General features: G+C 37.6%; 1 long non-coding RNA gene across 1 annotated transcript; it reads left to right on the top strand.

The window, feature by feature from the left end:
* Positions 1–12,732: 12,732 nt before the first annotated feature.
* LOC126714642 (uncharacterized) lies at positions 12,733–22,458 on the top strand. Its single transcript, XR_007651647.1, has 3 exons — positions 12,733–12,765; positions 12,905–12,961; positions 22,279–22,458. It is a non-coding gene; the product is annotated as an uncharacterized LOC126714642 (long non-coding RNA).
* The last annotated feature ends 498 nt before the right edge of the window (positions 22,459–22,956 follow it).

The raw sequence follows: 22,956 nt of genomic DNA, 5'->3' as shown, positions 1-22,956 counted from the left end.
AAAACACAAACCAAAAACCCCCAAACCTTTCTTGAGTGTTACATTGATCTCTCTCTCTTCTTAAAAAAACTGATCCCAAAACATGTGGGATCTTTTCTTATTTATAATTCTAGTGCCACCATCTCAACTGTCTACTTGTAGAGTGGATGATCCTTCAAGTGAGATATTTGTCTCATTCTTTTCCTCAATTCTTTTTGAGGTTGTGATGAGTATGTAACAAGCTGTTAGAACACTATTCAAAGGGGTTGTTTAGCCATTAATGTGGTGTGCTTGGTTGGTACAATGCATTTAATGTAGAGGGGATGATGGCTTCATCAGGAAGTTTCTTCCAAACCTTGCTCGAACTAATTACTATTCCTTCTATTAGTCGTCATCCTAGGCATGGCCTAACAGTCCCCAATCCTCTTCTTAAGATTTTGAACCTGTTTCCTTCATCGGCTTCGTCATTGGATTCACACATTCCTCTGATTATTTGGGCCCAATACTTCTATAAGATTGTTTCGATTGGCCCTTTTGGATTCCAACCTTGGCCCATTCTCCTTTAACTCATCCTAACCCTTACAATATGCTATAATTATATTATCCCTAATATATTTAACAAAAAAAAAAAAAAAGATTTAGAATGTTTAAAAATATTAAATTTGATAAACGTGATTTAAAAAAATTGCTCACAAATTACAAACTGACTGGATTTAAAAAAACGAATTTGAATAGCATAATAACTAATTTGATGTAGAATTTTTCATTGCATCTATATATATATATATATATATATATATATATGGGGCCAAAGAATTTGACAGCCCTGGCCCACTTTATACTAAGCCCAAGGCCCACGCCGAGAAGGAAGAAATGGTCGAGGACGAACAAAGAAAGCCCAAATAGCCTAGAAACATTGTCGAGGACAATCCTGTTCTCGGCATCCTAGATCCCAGAAGGAAAGAACGGCACGCCATCAAAGGCAGCCTCCCAGAGCGCCCCCAAAAAAAGGACAAGTACAGTAGGACACCCATTGGGGTATGGTGTAGGAGCAATTCAAGGAAAAAATGTCACCTCCGCATTGAATGCACCCAACCAACGTTTTGGCCGCATTAATGAGGAAATGACCACTGAACAGTGCGGTCTTGGTTACCGCAACTCACAGAGGGTTTGGGAAGGTGGCTGATGGGACGAGCACTCGAGTAATGACCTGCATGATCAACAGATGGAGGGCCAAGATCGACTGGAAGGAGATATATAATGTGAGAGATCCTCCAAGAATGGGGATCGAAAATCAGGAGGGAGAAAAAAGGAGAATACGGGAGAAATTTGCATGATCCTGGAAGCCTTTGGAACCTAGCGTTGAAGAAAGAAAAAGAACACTAAGTTCCTCGGACGAAGTGCCCGAGGACAGAATTTCATACTTTGGTCTATATCCTTGTTATTCAATCTATACATAACCATATCTAGTTGTTGTAATCCTGACTAAGACCTAGTTCTTAAACCCACTCTCTATAAATTTATTGTATTTGGCTAGTTGGGTTTGAGTCTACTCATCCAATAGGAGAAGTGCTCGAACCTAGTCCGTACAATATATATATATATATATATATATATATATATATAAAATATGTTAAATTATATTATAGAGATGTTTTATGTAAAAATTATATATATGAATATATGATTAATATAGGTTAAAAAAAATTAGTAGCCAAGTTAAAATTTTCTATTTTTTGTTAAATTCGTTTATTACAACGAGGAATGCGAGGTTTTAAATCTAGATGTCTCTGTTGAAAACACCTTAAAATACTAGTTAAGTTACAAGATTATTGGTGATAACATTTTCTACTTAAGCATTTTTTTTAAACATTCTATTTGTTTCGATATTAATTTTTCTTGGGAAATAAGTCAATTTTCAAGAAGCATTTTGTAAAAAAGTACCTAATTTTCTTATATTTGGTAGTAACCTTAAAAAAGTCCTCAATTTTTTTTTCCAAAAAAAAAAAAAACTCTAAAAAATAAGTCATGAGTTTTTTATTGACCAAAAATAGTTTTCCTTTAACCATTTTTTTTATACTATCAAAAATAGAAAAATGAGAAAAACTATCTTCACATAAAATTGTCCATCAAAACAAATGGGGCAAGGGTTTTTTTTTTTTTTGGTTGAGAATTTTAAAGTGTCCCTTTGAGTCTACGAAGCAATGAATAAAGTTTCATGAGAACCCTATTTACGTAGCTTTATGGTCTGTTTGGATACCGTTTATTATTGAAAACTAAAAACTGAAAATACTGTAGCAAAATAATTTTTAAATATGTGAATAGTACTGTAGGACCTAGTTTTAAAGTTTTTTTTTTTTTTTTTTTTTTACTGAATAAAGTACTTGCGGGTTTTGTGAACAGTGCATAGGATCCACTGAAAAATGCCCAACGCAGCTGAAAACACTTTTCAGCTCTATCCAAACTTACACTTAGCCTCCATTTGAACACCAATGAAAAATGTAAATTATTTCACTATTCAACTTATTTTTGCTATTATTCATAGGTCTCATTGTTTAGATACCGCTTATTGCTGAAAACTAAAAACTAAAAATTGATAAATACTATAGCAAAATAACTTTAAAATGTGTGAATAGTACCGTGAGACCTAGTTTTAAAGTTTTTTTTTTTAATTTTTTATTTTTACTGAATAAAGTACTTGCGGGTCCTGTAAACAGTGCACAGAATCCACTGAAAAACGCCCAATGCAGCTGAAAACACTTTTCAGCTCCATCCAAACTTACACTTAGTGCTAGTTTGGATAGCACTTTTATTTGCTGCGTCTGCGTTTCCTCCTTCCTTTCCTTTTTTTTTTTTTTTTTTTTTTTGCCTTTTCAGCCGCAATGGTTGACCCATTCTCCGGTGAACAGTGTATTTATGCACTGTTCACGGTCCCACAAACTTCACTTTTTATCAACTTTTTCACTAAAAATGGGTCCCACAATACTATTTACATATTTAAAAATTATTTTGCTACAGTGTTTTCAGTTTTCAGTTTTCAGTTTCAGCAAAATAAGTTCTATCCAAACACACCCTTAACCTCCATTTGAATACCAATGAAAAATGAAAATTATTTCACTATTTGGCTTATTTTTGCTACTATTCATGGGTCTCACTGTACTATTTCAGCTAACTTTTACCTTTATCTTCAATAATAAGTTTTCAATTTCAGCAAAATAAGTGATACCCTTAAAGTTTTTATCCGGACTTGTCCTTTCTGTTTGATAATCGCATCTCTAATGATTGTTGTTTTTTAAGTGTCATTTAAATCTATGAAGCGAAGAATAAAGCCTCGTGGGGATCTTCCTTTATGTTTTTTATTCTTTTACCACCATATAAACATTGGCATTTGTCACGGGTGAGAATTTTAAAGGTGTTCCTTGAGTCTACTAAGCAACGAATAAAGTCTCATGAGAACTTTCTCAAAAAAAAAAAAAAAAAAAAAAAAAAGTCTCATGAGAACCCTATTTACGTAGCTTTAGAGTTTTTATTTGAACGTGTCCTTTCTATTTGATAAGCGCATCTCTAATGATTGTTTTTTTTGTTTTTTTTTATAGTGTCATTTAAATCTATGAAGCAAAGAATAAAGCCTCATGGGGATCTTCCTTTATTTATTTTTGGTTAAAAGGAAGCTTCATTAACAAAACTAACCGGCCTCAAAAACAGAGGGTACAAAGCGATCGTACAACATTCCAGCCGAATCAAGGCTGAGCAAGAGAGTTACATCAGAAGGGGGGGGGGGGGGGGGGGGGGGGAAGAAAAATGATAAAATCTTGACTAAGGAGAGCACCTCGTCTAGTAAGGACGTCGGCACATTTATTCGCCCCTCTATAACAATGTCTAATCCTAGCAAGGGGATCTTCCTTTATGTTTTTTATTCTTTTACCCCCATATAAACATTGGCTTTGTCACGGGTAAGATAGAGTGAACTTATTCTAAAGAAATTATTCAAGGTAGTCATTAGACCTAATAAAATTGTATTTGGACTCTTTAAACCACCATAATTTAGAACTTGAAAAATAAGAATGAGAACATGAAAATATCACCAGTTAATGTAGAATTTTAAAATATGAATATTTCCAAAATTGGATTTACTGCTTATGCTAGCCTTTTTTTATCTTCAGGAATACTTCTGCTCAAATTAAGTAGCTTTAAATAAGTGTATATATTCTATCTTTTATCTCCCAAAAAAGAAAAAGAAAAAAGAAATAAGTGTTTATATATTTGTTTTATTAGTCATTTATTTAGAGCATGTTTGGTAGACTAATATAATATTATTCCTATAGTCTAGCTATTTTGTAGTTTGATTTTATTTTTATTACGGACAATAATCATTCTTTATTAATATCTATTATTTAAAATGAGAAATAACCATTTTTATTTAAAAGTGTTGTAATAGTTATGAGTAATGCTACATTCATAAACTATTTTACAATATTTTTACAAACTATTGATGTAGCAAAATTTTTTTTTTTTTTGACTAAAATGCAATAGAAGTAGTAGCAAATTCTTACTAATTCTAACTTGGGCCCATCACTAACATCACATTTTTACATACAATAATTATTTGGAAAATGCTAAAGCCACATTAGCAGGTAGTAAAAATATTGTAAAATAGTTTGCGTCTATAGTATTACTCAATAGTTATTCTTTGGTAAGTGTAATATTTTCTAAAAGAGTAATACTACAAACACAAACTATTTTACAACATTTTTACAAACTGCTAATATAGCAAATTTTTTATTTTTTTGACTGAAATGCAATAGAAGTAGTAGCAAATTCTTACTAATTCTAACCTAGGCCCATCACTAACATCACATTTTTACATACAATAATTATTTGGAAAATGCTAAAGCCACATCAGCAGATAGTAAAAATATTGTAAAATAGTTTGCGTTTATAGTATTACTCAATAGTTATTCTTTAGTAAGTGTAATATTTTCTAAAAGAGTAATACTACAAACACAAACTATTTTACAATATTTTTACAAACTACTGATGTGACAAATTCTTACTAGTTCTAATATGGGCCCATTATTAACATCACGTTTTTAGTTACAATAACTATCTTGAAAATACTAAAGTCACATCAGCAATTTGTAAAAATGTTGTAAAATAGTTTGTGTCTGTAGTATTACTCTTTCTTGCTGATGTGGTAAATTCTTACTAGTTCTAATATGTGCCCATTACTAACATCACGTTTTTAGTTACAATAACTATTTGGAAAATACTAAAGCCATATCAGCAATTTGTAAAAATGTTGTAAAATAGTTTGTATCTGTAACATTATTCTTTCTAAAATTAAGATATTTCCAAATATACAAACTTTCCAAATACACATAACAATTAATTATAACAATAATAAAAAACCCTATCACATTTTTTTTAAAGTCCTTTTTAAGAAATATAATTGTATAAGTAAAATATTTCCCAAAAATAGATCTTAAGTTTATTCTAATATTACAACTTACTACCAAACCTATAAATAAATTTAATTATTCTATTATAATTCATTTTATTCCTAATAATAAAGATTACTATTATTGTCGTAATCTTTATTGAGTGTATCAAGAATGCCTCTACTTTTCTTGACCTTACATATTATATTTTATTCTTTAAACTCTATATATTTAGTTTTTTTTTCATAGATAAGTTAACTTTATTTCATATTTTACATACAAGAAGTGCATCTTAGGGCAATCTTTAAATTATGGCATCTTTTTTTTTTTTTGGGTGAAATGTTAGACTAAAGAATATTTTAATTAATTATCATATTATAGGTCCAAGGATTTATGTATTATCCAAAATTTATTTTTGAATGGTTCTATTTCTTTATTCTCTTACTGATGTGTAGCCTTATGTATATGCATGGGTATAATTAAAAACAATTACAATTATATGGTTCATATTATATATATATATATATATATATATATATTTAGAAAATGTTCAAATTATACATGGTATTAACTTACACTTTTTTAAATCATACATTTCTAAAATATATAATGTGCTCTCATTATATATATATACATATATATGATTTAAAAGTTAATTGGTTTTAGACTCTTCGGTTTTTACACCCAATAATTCACTTACCACAAAAATTAAAAACTTAGATGGATACGTGGCGGAAAATTGGACTCTAATTGAAATCCAATTTAGAATCTAATTGTATTTGGACTCTTCTTTACACTTAATAATTCACTTGGTACAAAATTAAAAATTAAATAGAACAAGTGGCGCAAAATTGAGAATCCAATTAAAATCTAATTAGATTTTCTCTGAGCTTTAGTTATATATATATATATATATATATATATATATTGTAAGGACTCAATTTGTAACGACCACAAAATGATATTGGGTACGCACGTAAAAAGGCCCAAACAATATAATTTGTAGAGCGTGGGTTTGAAAGGCTAGGCCTTGGTCACTGAACGGTGGTTGGTCATGGTGTTCATACCGAGCTAAAACATCTTCGCTCGAGAAGTCTATCTCCTCGATACGGTCTGGGAGGCTTTGGTTCTTGGCCTTTTTTTCCCAGCCCCCTCTTTGGCGCATAAGTCTTCACATCATATAGCTCTTCTTGGCTGATCCTGGCCCTCCACCTGTTGATCAGGTAGGCGCCTATTCAAATACCTGTCCCATCAGCTGCCTCCCCTTACTTTTTGTTAGTTGCAATAATCGAAACCACACTGTTCAGGCATCTTTTCTCATTAATATGGTTAGGACATTTGTGGACGCATTCAATGCGGAAGGGACATATTTACCTTGAACCACCTCCACACCGTACCCCCACGTGGGTCCCATTCTACTCGCCTCTTCTTCTGGGGGCCTTTGGAGGCTGCCTTTGATGACATGTCACTCTTCCCTTCGAAGTCTTGGGATGCCGAGGACAGGGTCATCCTCGGCTGCGTCTCTAGGCTATTTGGTCTTCCCCTACTCATCCTCGGCAACTACCCTCCTCGGCACGGGCCGTGGGCCCTAGTGGAAAGTGGGCCGGGTCGTAAGTTCTCTGGCTCCACAATAGCCCTTCAAAATCCTGCTGTTCGGATCCTCGGCCGGATAGGAGGTTTTGATGACATCAGGCCTCTGCCAAAGCTTGTCAATCCTTGTCACCTATCGGTTCCTGAGACTTTTCGTCTGCTCGAGACACGTTCCTGGAACCTTTGGAAGGCGAAACGTGTCCTCATTAAATGCGAGCGGCTCAGTGCTTCCCACGTTCAACGGCATGATGGAGATCTAATGGTTGAGATCTCCTTGCCTTTATGGGCGGGAAAATTCGTGCAGTTACTTTCGATGAGAGGTACAAATGATTTTTGAAACTGATTGGTCTCTTCACTTTTGTGCTTAAGAGTTCTAGCACACATATTCTAGGTTCATCCAAACTTTCATCCACATTCAAGTCTATCTTCAGCATAAAAAGCCTGTTCGAGGCACCTTTCCTCTTTTCTATAAGTTTCCTGCCTTCGCTAACTCGTGCTTTTTCTTTTCTGGTTTTATTTTTCTCTTGTTCCTCTCCTTCTCCCGTAGTTGGTTGAGTCTGTTTAGTAGTTCTTAGAGATGGTTAAAATGAGATTGAGAAAATTGGTTGATACCGAAGAGGCGATGGAAAAGTTCATCGCCGATTATAGAATTCCCCCCAATGTGAGTTTGAGGCACTGTAAGATGGGGGAGTGGCATATTCTGAGAAATACGGGCGAGGTGGTAATTCCTGTTCTCGCCTTCGTAGAGGGGGGTGTGAGAATCCCCATGGGGCCATTAATGAAGAATTACCTTAGACATTTCTGGTTAGCTCCCACCCAGTGCGCCGCCAATATGTTTAGGATTCTGGGTTGTGTGGATGCCCTAAATGAGAAAATGGGGCTAAGACTAACCCATCGTGACGTGAATTGGTGCTACAATCTCCAAAAATTAAAGGGCAAAATCTATTACATGAAGACCAGAGACGAAAGGGTTCAGCTAATTCAGTGCCTCCCCAACTCTAACAAGGGGTTGAACAAAGACTTTCTTATTGTATCTGGGGAATGGCACGACGGCGTTCCATGCCCAATGGTGGAGGGAGAATCAGGTGGGGTATAGAGAGTGGAAGGGTGCTGATCCTTTGCGCCATTATAATTTGATGTGGTTCGGTTACTAACCATGTGCATGTCTTTTTCTTGCAGATCCCAACGCCTTTCATTTGCACTTTCACCTAGTTAGCCAGGTGGACTTGGAGATTGTTCTTCAAACGGCAGTTTTTGTAAATGACAATGATGGTCAAGTCAGAGCTGCTCACAAAATCTTAGGGTACGCTCCCCTTCAGAAGTCGTTTGCCGATCCAAAGTACGTGATCAACGCTAGCCATCCTCGGCTTCCAAAAATTACTGTAGTCGAATCAGGATTTTCAATCTCCGAAGGATCTTCTGTCCCAGAGGGCATCCCATTGGTGGACCTCTCCCCATCTCACCAAGCAGCGGAGGACGAAGGCGAGTTGGGTCAGTCCGAGGAGGGATTTGGGGTATTTGACCAAGCCGACCCCTCCGAGGATCCTTCTAGTGATTTAGGTGACCCAGCCTTGTCCGAAGCGGAGCTGTTGTCAGAGGGAACATCCTCCCGAGCCGAGATGGATCTTAAGAGAAAGCCCCCAACCAGCTTATTCGACCTCCTTGAGGGTTAACCGGGGAAGGGTGCGCAGGGAAAACCGCAGTCCAATGTTCCCTCCCCCCCATCTCAGCCCCAGACCATCCAGACTAGGTCATCCTCCACTAAGTCACAGCTACAATCTCCCCGCCCCAAACTTCCTGCTTCTCCTTAATCAGCTCTGCCTCCTCGGCCGGAGCCCACTGACTCAAAGAGAAAGAGAAGTCCCAAGGGGAAGGAACCCATGGACGGGGGAAAATCCCAATCCTCTTAGGAGAGGGATGAATCCTCGCGAGTTCAGAAACAGTTAAAGATTGGGCACCAGAGCAAAGGGAAAGGGACCAAGGCCCAATCCGCCCAAGGTAAGGGGAAAGAGATCGAAGCCCAATCCGCGCCGAGTGCTTGGCTTCCCGCCCCCATGCTCCATGGGGGGCTATTGCTGGAGACCGCATCCATGAGGGACCTTGGAGATGGCGAGGGCGGTTACGTGGCCGACGCGCTAGGGAGAACCATGCTGCTTCCCACCGATGTAGATGAGTTGAAGAACATGAGGATGTAGGAAGTTTTTCTCAGCATGAAGAGGTACTTGGGTATGATAAGACTCTTGAAATCTAAAACTTCATTAATTCTTGCTCCCGGTCTTTCACTCACGATGTATTTATCTCACTTGACAGGCCCTCCAGGCCACCTATAGGATGGAGGAAGAAGTAAATAAGCAGAGTAAGGCCGCCGAGAATGAATGCGCCAAACGCATAAATGCTGTGCGGACCTTCAAAGCTTCTGAGAATGACCTTGCAAAGGCTAAGGAGGACTTAAAGGAGGCTATCCGAGAGAGGGATAGTGCCTCGGCGGGTTTAAATGGCGCCCAAAAACAGGTCGAGGAATAGACAAAATGTCTACTCGAAACCGAGGATCAATTGCAGATAGCCAAGGAGCAGATCAGTGATTTGAAGAAAAAACTGATTATGGCAGAGAATGCTAAGGGACTGGCAGAGTTTGCCTGGGACGAAACCGTGAGGGCCAAGTAGGAGGCTGAGTTTGCCAGAAACGAGGCTGAAGCTGCTAGGGATAAGGCCGAGGATGAGGGCTACGAGACGGGGGTAGCTGAAACCCAAGCCTCCCTTAAAGCCCAAATTCCTGGAGTATGCAGGCTATACTGCTCCCAGGTTTGGGAAAAGGCCCTAAAACGAGCTGGGGTGGATGCTTCGTCTAATTTGTGGAAGGCGGAGAGCATATTTTATCCTCCAGCCATCCGTGAGACCGCCTTCTCCAGCTCTGAGGCTGTGAGGGATCAACATGAGGCAGGGGTTACTCAGTCAGAAGCTGCACAGATTAGCGTCCCTCCTGGCGAGTCGCTTGAAGGGGAAGAGCCTCATGATGCGATAGAAGCACTTGGAGGTATTAATCCCGAGATGCCCAAGGAGGTTGCCGAACCTACGGTTGGAGCTCAGATTCCTGTTGCCGAGGAGCCAGCCATTCTTGCTCAGCCCTTACAGGCAATTCCTCTCACTGAGGTCCCCAAGAACATCAAAACCGACCCCGCTCAGCCTTCCCAAGAAGGGGATGTCTCCCTGGGCCCCGAGACTAGTCCTGCTTTGCCTTCCGAGGACGTGGACAAGACGATATTGAAGAAGTAGCAGCCCTGGCCGACCTTCGTATTTGTTTCACGTTTAATTACTTAACTTGTTTCCCTTTTGTTTTGAAAACTTTGTAGTTTGATGGTAGTTGAACTCATTAACCATATATATGGAATTCTTTTCTTTCTTTAAATCACATGTTAGCTGCCCTTGCCGATGCTTACTGTTGTTGCGAACCTCTTGATTTTTGAACTAGTTATCTTTAACATATATGAATGGTTGTGCATATAAGATATTTGGGATCATATCCCGGAACTCTAACTTACCCACACCCATTGAATGTTGAATTCGTGTTTGAACCTACTTCAGTGGAGATATAGGCATCATCCGAGATGTCCTGTGTGTTGTTAGGACCAAATTGGTATCCAGATTTCCCTTAGTAGTTGGTTTCCCCATAGGTTTGAGTCCGAGGACCATGCAATACCTTGGTTCTGTCCAAAACTTAACTTTTTAAGTAGTTGGTTTCCCTATAGGTTTGAGTCCGAGGACCATGCAATACCTTGGTTCTGTCCAAAACTTAGTTTTTAAGTAGTTGGATTCCCCATAGGTTTGAGTCCGAGGACCATACAATACCTTGGTTCTGTCTAAAACTTAGATATTTTAAGTAGTTGGTTTCCCCATAGGTTTGAGTCCGAGGACCATGCAATACCTTGGTTCTGTCCAAAACTTAGATATTTTTTAAGTAGTTGGTTTCCCCATAGGTTTGAGTCCGAGGACCATGCAATACCTTGGTTCTGTCCAAAACTTAGCTTTTTAAGTAGTTGGTTTCCCCATAGGTTTGAGTCTGAGGACCATGCAATACCTTGGGTCTGTCCAAAACTTAGATATTTTTTAAGTAGTTGGTTTCCCCATAGGTTTGAGTCCGAGAACCATGCAATACCTTAGTTCTGTCCAAAACTTAGCTTTTTAAGTAGTTGGTTTCCCCATAGGTTTGAGTATGAGGACCATGCAATACCTTGGTTCTGTCCAAAACTTAGATATTTTAAGTAGTTGGTTTTCCCATAGGTTTGAGTCTGAGGACCATGCAATACCTTGGTTTTGTCCAAAACTTAGCTTTTTAAGTAGGGGGATTAGCCCCTCGGCCAAGCCATGGGACATTGGTTTGGGGGGATTAGCCCCTCGGCCAAGCCCCTAGAACCATCCGCGCTACTGACGCTTCGAAGTGTAGCCCCTAATGGAACTTTGTGTTGAAGCCCTACAACGGGCTACTGGAAGTGACGAGGGGACTTTCTCGACCCACCGCCTGGGCCAACACACAAGCCTCCTCACAGACAGCCCCAATTGTAAGGACTCAATTTGTAACGACCACAAAATGATATTGGGTATGCATGTAAAAAGGCCCAAATAATATAATTTGTAGAGCGTGGGTTTGAAAGGTTAGGCCTTGGTCACCGAACGGTGGTTGGTCATGGTGTTCATATCGAGCTAAAACATGTTCGCTCGAGAAGTCTATCTCCTCGATACGGTCTAGGAGGCTCTGGTTCTTGGCCTTTTTTTCTCAGCCCCCTCTTTGGCGCATAAGTCTTCACATTATATAGCTCTTCTTGGCTGATCCTGGCCTTCCACCTGTTGATCAGGCAAGCGCCTATTCAAGTACCTGTCCCATCAGCTGCTTCCCTTTGCTTTTTGTTAGTTGCAATAACTGAAGCCACACTGTTCAGGCATCTTTTCTCATTAATATGGTTAGGACGTTTGTGGACGTATTCAATGCGGAGGGGACATATTTACCTTGAACCACCTCCACATCGTACCCCCACATGGGTCCCATTCTACTCGCCTCTTCTTCTGGGGGCCTTTGGAGGCTGCCTTTGATGACATGTCACTCTTCCCTTCAAAGTCTTGGGATGCCGAGGACATGGTTATTCTTGGCTGCGTCTCTAGGCTATTTGGTCTTCCCCTACTCGTCCTCGGCAACTACTCTCCTCGGCACGGGCCCTGGGCCCTAGTGGACAGTGGGCCGGGTCGTAAGTTCTCTAGCCCCACACACACACACACACATATAATATATATATATATATATATAGAGAGAGAGAGAGAGAGAGAGAGAGAGAGAGAGAGAGTTGTTTGGAAGAAAGACAATAACAACAACAAAAATTATGGTCAAGTTTCTTTTTATTTATTTAGTGCAAAAATTAAATCATATTAGTATTGTAATATCAAAACCGCTAATTAATCCCCACGAGCCTTTATTCTTTGCTTTGTAGATTTAGGTGGCACTTTAAAAAGAATCATTCGAAATGCGCTTATCAAATAGAAAAGGTAGTGTTCTGAACTTCTAATGAAATACACACTCTAGAGCTATGTACAAGTTACAATGTATAAAGTAAAGGCATTTGTTTGTCACGTAAGAGTTTAAGAGTTAAGGCAATTGCTTGGTGCTGGTTGTTTCTGATTCTTTTAGCACCCTATAAATAGTGGCATTTGTTACGGGTAGGGCAGTGAACTTCTTCTAAAGAAATTGCTCAAGGAAGAATTGCCATGTTCAGTAAGAGTTTCCCTTTTTTATTATTATTATTTTTCAAACTAAACAATAGGTTTCTTATGCAGAACTCATGTGTTCTGCAATATCTTCTCATAATTTAACTTTAGTTTTTGTGATGGGTCTACATGAACTTCTCTTGCAGGATACAAAAGGAAGTCATAAGAGTGGTGATGCCTGCGAGTAGTTTCGTTCTTCTCTGGTATGTAATTTAGTGCTTAAGTATTTTTGCCTTGGTTTGCTTGCATTAATTTGAAGTATTTTACGCAAAGAGCTTTATAGCTCAATTGACACTTTTTACTTTCTTAGTACTTACAATGACAATTTCTAGAGTTCAAATCTTCTCTCCATGCTATAATAATAATAATAATAAAATTTGTGCTTCCAAAGGCAAGGAAGATAATTATCAAAATGAAAATTCTTCCAAAAACACATTAACTAAAAAACAAACATTGGGTTATGGAATTAGGATGCTCCCAGTTTCAAATGATATAGAAACAATCAATTTTACAATGAAAAATTTATTTATGATATCTAACAATATATATAGTCTAAGTACGTTCACAAACACATCTACGTGTACTGGTATGGGCATGACATGGTGACATGAGCAATTTCTAAAAAATTATAATATAAAAAGGCTAGCACGACATTGATATGACATTGGTACGACACAGATATGACATGTATACAACACTCTAAATAAAGTGTCCGTACTTTCTAATATTGTATTATGTGGTATACACTCTGCTTTAGCAGCAATTGATGTAACAATATTTTTGAAGTTTTTTTTTGAACAAATAATATTTTTGAAAGTTGAAGCTAATTCAATAAAATTTCTAAATTTCACTAAAAAATAAGAAAAATAAAATAAAGCGGCCTCTCCCAGTCTCCTTGACAAATGCGAGACTCATTGGGCAAGGATATTATATATGTGTGTGTGTGGGAGGGGGGGGGGGGGGGGGGGGGAGGGTAAGATCTGAGTATAGAATAAAGCCTGTAGGCACAGTCAGAGGATTTGGAAGGGCCCACCCACACCTCAGTCCTGACCAAACGCATGGATGAGAATCCAAGGAGGAAGGATGAAGACGCCGACTCCCTGAGGAGCCCTATGAGCAAGCCTACCCTGGGAAGCATCGAGCAGGCCACTTGCACCAAAAAGACAAGATATCGAGGAAGACGGTAGAAATGTGTAAGTAAAGAAGAAGAGAAATATCCAGATAAAGCAGCCATTACCTTCACATTCAATGTACTGCACCAACTCTGCTAGCCGCATTAATGAAGGAATGACCCCTGAATAGTAACCTCACAGCTTACGACACATTCTATCACTTTCAGCAAAGCTCTAATGGAACAAGCATTCAAAGGAATGCCCATGGCTGTACAAGTGGAGGGCTATGATGCAATTCGATTGACTATATAAGAAAAGGAAACTCCTCTAGAGTGAGGGGACAAAAAATTGAAAGGAGATACTGGTATTGTAGAGCATTTTCCTATGATTAAGACTTAAGTATTATATGAAAAACTGCTTTCGGCCCAACCCAAGGAAGTGTTAATCCCAAAGATTTGTTTTTATTTCATTCCAAAGCACTTAACACCTTGAAGAATGGACTCAAAATTAGATGGCACCACTGAAGTGAAAAGATTTTTAAAGTAGTCCATCATTGTTGCCCCAATTCGTTTTTCATCCATTGCTTTTGACCCATCCTCTGATTTCAATTTGGATATGAAGTTCCTTCTGTTGCGTTGAGTAGCTTTACTATGAAAATAGTTAGTGTTTAAATCCTTATCTTTTAGCCAGCTTACCCTTGATCTCTACCGCCACATATAATCTTCTTTGAGAATAAGATCATATACCTCACCTCTTAAGATCTGAACTTTTCCATGGTTTTGCCCAGCCATGGATAAAGCTTCTGCTTGGATTAAAAGCTTCCTTTTTTGGCTTAACAATCTCCGAATGTGGCCAAAAGAGAGCCTACTCCAGGTTTTTAGCTTTGTTTGATAGTTATTACTCTTATGGACCAGTGTTGTCATCGGGTTGTTTGAGTGTTGCCCCTCCCAAGCATTCTTAATGACTCCTTCGCAACGTTCATCTTTCATCCACATAGCCTCAAAATGGAAAGGGCGCCCATTCTTATAGAAACGCATATTCTCATCATTAGAACAAATCCATAATGGGCAATGGTCGGACAAGGATCCCGATATATGATGAACTCGGATCAATGGGAACATTTGTGACCATGAGGGGGTGGCCACGCCTTTATCAAGTCTGATCCATGTAACCACTCTGTCAAATTGGTTGTTGCACCATGTAAAGGGGGAACCTACAAACCTCAAGTCCCTAAAACCACAAAAATCCAAGGCTGCTCTAAATTCTACCATTTGTCTTTCTTGTCTATCAGCACCTCTCATTTTTTCTTTTGCTTTCATTATTTCATTGAAGTCCCCTACACAGCACCAAGGAAGATCCATACAAAGACATAAGTGCTTTAGTAGTGCCCATGAGTGTTCTCGGTTGGCCGTTATTAAGTCTTTGTAGAAACCCGTAAAACGCTAGGCGTCATCCACTCCTAGGTTGACTACTACATCTATGTAAGTTGGTGAGGAGTTAAGAACCTGTAAATTCAAACCTTTCTTCCAATAAAGAGCAAGCCCTCCCCCTGTGTTGAGTCTGGGGACAATGAATAAGTTTTCCATGTCGAGTTTACAACAAATATTCTTGAGATATCTTTCTTTTGATCTTGTTTCCATGAGAAAAACCATATTTGGGGAATATTTTCTCACCATCTTGGTGAGCTCCAAGACTGCACGTGATTTCCCTAAACCACGACAGTTCTAGCTGATGCAGTTCATGGTGATCGGCATGGCTGGTCATCAGCCATCGCCTCATTGGTGTAGGATTGTGCCGCATTCTGGGTTATGGTTTGTTTTTTGGTAGGTTGGTAGTCTTCGTGATAAATGGCGATTCTACGTGGTTCATAATCTGGCATGGTTTCATCATGGGTTGTGTTTTTCATGTTTCGGGTCAGTATAGTCCATGTGGTTTTGTGGGCTTTAGTGGTTTTGGTGATAGGCATGGGTGAGTTGTTCTATGGGTTAACATGTTTAATGGGTCTAGGTGTTAATGTGGTGAAGGGAGGGATTTGGGTTGTTGCTGTGGGCTTTTTAGTGGGCTCCACAAATGACGGTTGGAGGTATTGGATGTCTTTGGTTTCTTTTTGCTCAATGATTGCTCTAGTAATTGGATTCGTAACCGTGGAGTCTTTAGTGGCGTAACCTATGTTGCAATTAATAGCATGTAACGTATGCAACGTCTCCTCAATTTTCGAGATTTTCTGGCCAGCTGCTTCAATGTTATCCATTTGTTGCTTAGTTGTGCTGGAGTTCGGCATCCCTGGCGCTGTTGCTTCCCGATCATGTGCTTTGGACGTGGATTCTTCCCTCTCCGTTCTTGGTGTTTCCCCTTGCGTCCGATGTGGCTCTATTGGCTTAAACTGATTCTGTGCTCCTATCGTAAATGGTTTATGGCCAGGGACCACAATTGAAGATTTCCTTTAAATCTGGTCTACTTCTGCTCAGTGCCATTCACCTTATTGTTGTTCATCTATTTTTAATGATCCCTTACTTCTCAGCCAGAGTTCACAATCTCAATCATCATGTAAGACTTTCGCACACTAGTAGCAGAAGTTTGGCATGCGTTCATACTTTAGTGCAGCCCAACCAATAACTTTGCAGTCAGACCATATTTTTTGAACCTTGGCAAGTGGTTTTGTAATATCAATCTGAACCCTTACTCGTAAGTACCTGTGCTACCTTCACCTTCAGATTCTGTCATATGTAGTAAGGTCCCCAGAGTGCTCCCAATAGAGTCACGAGTTTCGGGAGTGAAGCAGTGCATTGGAAGGTCATGGATTTGTACCCAGAAGGATGAAAATTGGAAGGATAGGGCAGATATAAGGATTTTTGTCTCCACACATTCAAAGATAACTAAGTGTTTGTTGTACGTCCAAGGTTCATGTTTTAGGACTCTCTCAAGATCACAAACCTCTTTGAAGACAAAGAAAAGTTTGTTGTCCCCATGTCCTTGATTTTGAATTCATTTTGGGTGCACCAGAGAGTTTAGGGGGAGATTGTGAACTACCCACGTATAAAAGGGAGAAATGGTATTTTCCCCAAGTTTTTTTTTTTTTTTTTGGTAACACTACACACACGCGTGCACACGCGCGCACACACACACACTTAAAGTGGTGCATAAAAAAACAAATAAACAAAAAGAAGCACATTTATTTTTAGTTGTGGTGGATTTTGGTATAATATTTTATTATTTTATTTTGATGTACAAGGAATTGACACCTCATTAGTTGTGAAAATATTGTGACAACAACAAAATGTCACAACATTTTCACAATAAATATTTTATTATGTTATTTTATTTTGACCTATAAGAAACTAACTTAATAATTATGAAAATTTGGTGACAATTTGTTGGGTTGATAACTATTTCTAAACCAAAACACATACAGGCCCACACACATATATATATTTATATATTTATATTAAGTGAGCCCAAATCAATGTCAATACATATAGATATTTAAATAAATAAAAATGAAAAAAAGAGGCCAAAAGAGGTGAGTTTTGGCAAAACTCACCAATGGACTAAACCAAAAAGAGCTCTTAGCCCTTTTCATATAGGTTTTGAGATTTTTTGTTTTTTTGTCTTTTAAACTTAATTGGTGTAAGGTGGTGGGCTGTGTTAGTGGTGTTGGGCTGCTTCTTGCGGCACTAAGCCCAAGTTTTCTAAATAAGGGAGTTGGGACCGGTCCAGCTACAACTCAAGTTGGTCCGGCTTGTGCGCAAACTAGGCCAAGTCTGCTAGGAATGTGCTTACAGCAGGCAGAACTGTTTCAGGCAAGTTGTGGCAGACAGACATAATAATAATAAAATAAACAAAAATATCTGGCCACTCAATGGGAAATGACCAAACAGCCCTTGAACACAATTACAGCAGCAATATTAACCATTTTTACGGAAGGGAAAGAACAAAACAGAAATTAACAAGTATTAATATGTATGGGTTAGTCAGAATGTTAGGAAAATCAACTAAAGTCCGGTTCGCAAGAGCAAAGCCAGAGAGGAAAGAACGTTTCTTCTCAACACAATTAATCTCTCAGGAAAAAGTCCTACCGTGGAGATTAACTGCCCTGAGGGAAACAGACTTGTGTGGTTTTTTTGCACAAAGGCTCCTTGAGGTTTTCACAGAGAGCATGATTTCATGAGGGAGAAAGGGAATCAATCTACTGGTGCATACCTGCCGTTCTAATTCTCACTTTGTCTTTCTTTCTGGTTGTTTTCTTTCTTTCTTTCCCACTCGTTTCTTTTCTATTTCTCAGTTTCTCTTTTTAAGTTCCTATTTCTTAGTCAAAGTTCCCGTCGTTCCTCTTCCCTTCTGCTCATGGCAAGACCCTCTTTTTATAGTGCCTGCCGTGACCAAATTTTACTGTTTTAGCCCTTAACTCCCTTTGTCTGATCTGGGTGTACTGGCTGACCATCACTATTCTGTCTGTGTGCCACCCTCCCATCATCAGACAGGGAAGAGTATTTTGTTTGCTTGTCCACCGTGGCACCCTTTCCTGCTACGGTCTAGGTTCTTTCTCTCTTTCTATCCCTCATGGCATGCATCTATTAGTTCCAACTCAACTTATCTCTTTTGGGTAGTAAGTCATTTTAGCAGGACACTTCCTCGAAAGAGCCTGAGCTGGAACCTTCAAAATAGATTTTTTCCCTCTCCCCACCACCAAATCATGCCCTCTGAATCTCTGACCCCCGACCTCACCATGCTCTGTATTGGCTGGGTACAGGCTAGTGGTGCCTAGGCCTTGCGCGTGCCTTCTTTCCATATGTTTCCAAAATCTGCTTGCTGCCCGTTCGTCTGCCGTGGTCTGGAGGCTTGCCTGCATTGCCTGCCGTCTATTTTCTTTGACCTTTTATGTGGGTTGCTTTTTGATTTCCCGCTCCTCTTAGGGCTGGGCTTTATTTGATGATGGGCCTTATATTTCTTTGGCCCACCTCATTTCCTGCCATATTTGTTCTATTATTCCTGTTGTAATAATTTAATCCTGCTGGGCTTCTTTAGGCCAGCCGTTTATTCTTTCTCCTAGTGGCTTGGTATGATCACTGGTTTTTTTTTCTTACTTATGGGTTCCTGTGTCCCTTTTGTTTTTCTCTTGGGCGTCCTTGGCCCATTTGCTTTCTTTGGGCTTCCTTGGCTCTTTTGCTAATTCTGTATTCCCATGGGTTTTTACTAACTTCATTGGGTTTCTCCAGCTCAATAACCTTATTATTATCCTTGGGGTTCATGGGCCTGCCATAAGCCCCTTACTTTCTTAGTTTGCATTACTTTGGGCTTGCGGCAGCCCTTTCTCACTTTTCTTCATCATATACTGCTTATGGGATGCTATTTCTCTCTTTCCGGGCTTCTTTAAGCCCACTTGCCTCTTCAAGGCCCATTTGTTTATTTCTTGGGCTTGTGATCTATTATTCCTGCCGCTTGGGCTTAATTGTTTTGCTGTCTGCTTGCCAATTCTTTGCTGCCTTTGTTATTGGGCTTTCCTTTTTTCTACCTGGATTCTCACAAATGGCCCTCAATAATTGGCAGCCTCCATTTTTTCTTAGTTCGAGACTTTTAAGCAAGAGAAGAGCGACATACATAACATTTTTGCAACAAATTTTAGGTAATAAATTATTATTGATTCTAATTTTGAATCCATCATTAAAATTATTTTTTTATCTGCTAATAACAACCAGTAATAATTTGCTATTTAAGATTTTTTATAAAAGTATTATGAAAATATTGTGGACATAATATTTCTCTTTAGGTGATAATATTAAATAATAAATATTATATCTATAATACTTTTACAACAAATCTTTAGTAATAAGTTATTAATAATCTTAATTTAAATTAAGTCGTAATATTAAGGGTTTTTCTTTCTCACCCAACCTCACCGTATTGACTCAACAAAAGACCATATTTACTCAGCAAAAGACAATAGTTGACCTAATCAATCTAGAACTAAAGCGCCTCTCCTATCACTCTTAGCTACCTAAGAGCATCTCCAACAGCTAATGTAAAGCCAAATTTAGACCACCAAACAGCACTGTTCATGCTCCAGCCGATTCTCCAAACATCCAAATTCTCCAAATTTATTTTTGAAGTTGCTACAGTGATTCTCTTAATTTAGAGAACACTGTAGCAACTCCAAACCAATTTTCCTGCTTAAAATATTATCTCAGTTACTATTATATCAATTCTTTCTCTCTCCTCCGGATTTTTTTTTCTCTCATTCTCTCCGTTTCTCACATAATCCAAACACAAAACACAAAAAAAAATCCAATTCTTAAAATAAAATTGAATCAGAACAAGCAAATATGGAAAAAAAAAAAAATTCACAACAATTCTTTCTCTGAAACATCTCTAAAAACTCAAGCATAATCAAAATACAACTCAAAAACATAATCTTAAAATTAATCAAACCATAACAATAAAAGCTAAAAAAAAAAAAGAAAAAAAAAGAAAAGACACAAGCTATCTACCATCTGGGCTGCGTTGGGAGGAAGACGAGCGGAAGCGGCAGTGGACGACGAGCGGCGGCGGCCGAGCGGAGCCATCTAACCCATCTGTTCTTTCTCTCTCTACCTATTTCTCTGATTCTTATTACAATGAAAAAAAAAAAATTGAGAAAGAGAAACGGGAGAAAGAAGATGAAAAAAAAAAAAAGTTGAGAAAGAGAACTGGAGAAAGAAAGAAAGACAGAGGGAGGTTCTGGAAAGTGGAAAGTGGAAAGTAGAAAAAACAAAAAGGGAGGGGATGGGATATATGGGTATAGTGTGTGGTGGAGAAAAATCAAGAGAAAAAAAAAAATAGAAACGTATGGATGATAGAATAGAAAGAAAGAAATGATAATTTAGAAATTCTACCACAATATTTTCACAATAATTTCACAATAAATTTTAAGTAATATATTGTTATTAGCTAATATTAGTAAGTAAAAATATAATTTCAGCAGTGGGTTTAAATTAGAACTAGTAACAATTTTTCACATAAGATTTTGATGTGATTCTTATGAAAGTATTACGAAAAATGTTGTGAATATAACACTTTTCATTGAAAAATATAATTATTGGGAATGAATATAGAAAGAATAAATGATGATAAAAAAAAATAAAGAAAGAATGAAGAAATAATATTTAAATGAAATAGAGAATGGAATAGAAAATCTGTTGGAAAGTGTATTTGAAAAAGTGGGTAGATAAAAGTTAAATGTCACTGTTCATTCTCCAAACAGTACAAAAATTTGGAGAAGCTGCTGGAGATGCTCTAACAATCCTTTTTATAATACAACATGTTTTTCAAATCAAGCTGGCATTCATCATTCATTGTGACGACAATATGAAATAAGATATCGATGTTCCCAAATTGTTGGCAAATAGCCCATCAAGTATGCCCAATGCCAAATATTTGACATTGGATACACCAAACATAAAAAATAGACCATTATGAGGTATGTTAAATGCCAAAAAATTTTGAGACATGTTATAGTATAATCTCATCTTTGGCATGGTATGGATGAAAATGACATTTGTTTTTTATTATTTTTTATTCATATCTCTTCATCTACACATTCCCTACCACACATTCACTGCCACACATTTTGTATTTTTTTAGATTGTTAGTTTTTTAATGTTATTTTAATATTTGAATATATTATTTTAATATATAGAATTGAAAAATAGAAGATGTGATGTGTGGTAAATTATAAAATTGTGTGTTAAAATAATAAAATAGTCTTTTTAGTGTGTTAAAATGACATATTTATAGAATATATGATGATAATGCTCTAAAGGGCACAAGTTAAAAGAAAATGGGCAGTGATTGTGAATCATTGATTTACCTGCACATATTTATTGCGATTATTTTTTTCTTTTTAAGATATAATATATATATATATATATATATATATATATATAGGTTGACTTTATTTTTAATTATCTATAAAATATTAAATACATCTTATCCATTACTTTTAAGCATTGTTAACGAAAGTCATATATTTTTTAATTAAAATATACATTAATCGTAGGACGATAACAAGATGAAGAGAGTATTGCTTAAAAACCATTGTAGGATGTGGTTTGATGGTAAAAGTTCTCGTATTACTAACTAATTTGAGGCTTCGAGTGATAGTTTACTATGATAGTCCCATCATCAAGATTTCAACGTACACTTGATATTATCTATTACTAATTTACTGTTATCACTATTTTTTATTTAGAAAAAAAAAGTATTACTTGAAAAAAATAAAACATCTAGGACAACAAATTATTTCACTCGTATTCTTGCCACAACTGTAAAGACGTGTAGGAAATAAGAGTAAATTGTAATCTCAAATTTGTGAAAAATATCTTGTTGTGGAGTGTGAACATTGGACTTCAATTCTTTAAATGATTGTCGGACAGTGCGTCGAAGAAGTAAAGAAGGGAAGAAAAAAACAGCAAACCAGATCAACCGGAGAGAGACACAAGAGTAGACTCACTCACCTGTGGCCGAATGTGTTAACTATCTGCCTAGATGCAGATCTGCTGCACCCTAATGTCTGCGACTGTGTGGCTGGTAATTTCACCTATAATTTTTTTGTGCCCGGTAAAAACAAAAAAAAAAAACACAAAAAACTCCAAGGCCTCACTATTCTCACTCCCACACTCTCTCCACAACCAAACATACTTTTCCCCCTTATTTTTTCTTCTCCCCACAAATCACCCCACTTTTCTTCCTAACCGATCAACCCCTAAGTGTCACCTGGTAATTGAAGCAACGAATATATATATTTTTTCTAGTATGTATTTGTGTTAGTCAGATGTTCAAATCCTGAAATCAAATTACAAGTTGATGACCTGTTAAAAATAATAATTACAAGTTAACTCAAAGCATATTGTAAAATTGTAAAATTGAGTATGGGTTTATATATTTTTGTACTCGGACTGTTAACTCCAAAAGTCCAAAGTAAGTGAAAAAGGTTTTTCAATAAGGATGGAGCAAAAATTAGAGCTTTTTAATGTGCTCTGCCACTGGTTGTAATAATTATTTGGAGCTTATCTGAAATATCTTCTCATAATTTAACTTCAGATTTCGTGATA

This window comes from Quercus robur, chromosome 2 (genome assembly GCF_932294415.1).
Source record: "Quercus robur chromosome 2, dhQueRobu3.1, whole genome shotgun sequence".
NCBI classification, from domain to species: domain Eukaryota; kingdom Viridiplantae; phylum Streptophyta; class Magnoliopsida; order Fagales; family Fagaceae; genus Quercus; species Quercus robur.
Note: the sequence above shows the minus strand (reverse complement) of the source record. Positions and strands in the feature narration are given on the sequence as shown.